General features: G+C 42.0%; 1 pseudogene; it reads right to left on the reverse strand.

Annotated features, from left to right (window-relative positions):
* Positions 1-1,740: 1,740 nt before the first annotated feature.
* Positions 1,741-1,898, reverse strand: LOC100768409 (annotated as a pseudogene).
* Positions 1,899-2,182: the final 284 nt, after the last annotated feature.

Below are 2,182 nucleotides of genomic sequence, written 5' to 3' on the forward strand. Positions count from 1 at the left end.
TCATGGGAGACCCGGTCCCATCTCCCAACTGCCATATGGTGGCATGGGTGGGGGAGAGCTCCCCACTCCCCTCAACGGCTGAGGCAGGTGGGAGAGTTGCCTGAAGGTTATAAGAGCAAGAGCTGTCCCTGCTTCTCATCAGCTGCAGCACTCGGGAGAGTGGCCCCAACTCAGTAGAGCTAGCTCCGGTGGTGTAGGAGTGGGAGAGCCGATCCTGAGGACAGGAGAACTGGCCCCACCCTTTGCTCACCGGATCTGTGACCTGCTGGAGCACATGAAGGGACCATCCGGCAGACCCAAAGCTGCAGGATCTCTATGACACAGGGTCACAACAGGTTATTTAAGATGAGTCCCAGGGAGGGCCCAGCATCGATAGTGCAGCAGAAACCAAAGGCCTCGAACCAGACAGATGACGCTTTGCAATGCACACTTGCAAGTGAAGACATACGGACTAAAGGGTTTACTGTATGACTCACTGTCACACTACAGTTTCCATGGACAAGATCGGCTTTTTTTTTTTCCTTTTTTTTTTTTTGTTTTGTTTTCATCTTTAATTTTATTGGAGTGGGGAGGTTGCAAGGGCAGGGGGTGGATATGAAGAGACGGGGAAATGAATGGGATAGAGGTACATGAATACAAAGAATAAATGAAGAGAAAGCTAAAAAAAAAAAAAAAGTTCCTAGAACAGAAGGCGACCCCTGTGTTGAGGCTTCTACAAGCTGAAGCTGATTAGAACCTCTTGATGGAGAACTAGGATGTTTGAGATCCAGTTGTCTACCCTTTAGCATCTTTTTCAGGCATTTGCAGTCCACTTCTGTATTCTAATACTCTTCTGGGATTAACAGACCACAAGCCTCTGCCTGCCCAAAGGCTCAGAATGAGTGTGAGCCCAGAGAAGAGAGGAGACTTTAGCGCTATCTGATATGTTCCCACCTGCGTTAGAAAAGGGTGGTGATCTGTGGCCTTCTTTTGTTTTGTAACTATAAACACTTCATATAACTGTTACCAGATTGGAACATGGTATTCAGGGCAAACTGATTCCCTGTTCCTGGGCCATGGCCATTCATACTTGGCTCCACAATAAGCCATGCCAGTTTTTCTTTGTGGTGAGAGTCTTGTTTTGGCACTGACAAGGTTCTTGGCAGTTTGGCTCTTCCTGTCACTGCTGAACAAAGCAAGGCTCAAGCCGAGCCCTGGAGCTTCTGCATGCAGAGCTCCAACTGCTTATGCTTACCACTGGTGCCTCTGAGGGCGGCTCTTTGAACACTGAGAACATTAGAATCTTATTTAAAAATTAATATTTAAACTGTTAAAGTAACAAAATTTTAAAAAGCTAGTCATTAAACTTTTAAATCCTGTTTACAGATTATAATAGCATATGTAATACTCTAACAAATTGTTAGTAATCTCTGGGAAATGGCCTTTGATGGCTGAAATGGCCTTTGATTATGTTTTATATTATTTGCAGGCTTTTAAAATTAAGCCCATTTAAACATTTCAAATGCATCTATAGTTTTAATGGATTCTGTCTCAAGAGATGATATTGTCTAATAAACAGCACCAAAGATCTTTTTTTTGAAAGGCTCTATGTTTTTATTACTGGACAAACCATTCCCAGCTTAAACATGACCAAGTCTCCAGGTTAAAAATGTTGAACTCCATCTGGCAGCATATATTGTGTTGACCATTGACCATGGTTCAGTACAATCTCTCAAGTCTTGCCATTGATTGTGTGAATCCTTACAGGCCCAGCTTGGTTCTCCTCCAGTTCTCTTAGTTCTCTTGGAGTACCTGATTTTGCTACCGGTTTTCATCCTAATCCACTGAGGAATAGGACAATTTTGCTTTTGTTTCTTGGCCAGGAATCACTTGATTCTGAAAGTCTTGTGAAAAGACATGGTGAGAAGCCAATTCAGGCGTATGATGCATGATGGCAGAAGAAAGGCAAAGAGAGCACCAAAGATCTTGTCTTGTAAATCTAATAAAAATTAAACTCCTAAAAATGGAGAATTTTATCTTCCTTTGAGTGTCCCAATATTGTGAAGGAATAGTAAAAATGTCAGTCTGAAGTCACAAATCTAAATTATTTCTATTACATCTTTTTATTTTGTCTATATTAACCTGTGAAATACTCCAAATACTCAAATTCTTGAACACAACTGACAAATGTACAGATTGTTTC

The sequence above is a fragment of the Cricetulus griseus genome, chromosome 5 (assembly GCF_003668045.3).
Source record: "Cricetulus griseus strain 17A/GY chromosome 5, alternate assembly CriGri-PICRH-1.0, whole genome shotgun sequence".
In the NCBI taxonomy this organism is placed as follows: Eukaryota; Metazoa; Chordata; class Mammalia; order Rodentia; family Cricetidae; genus Cricetulus; species Cricetulus griseus.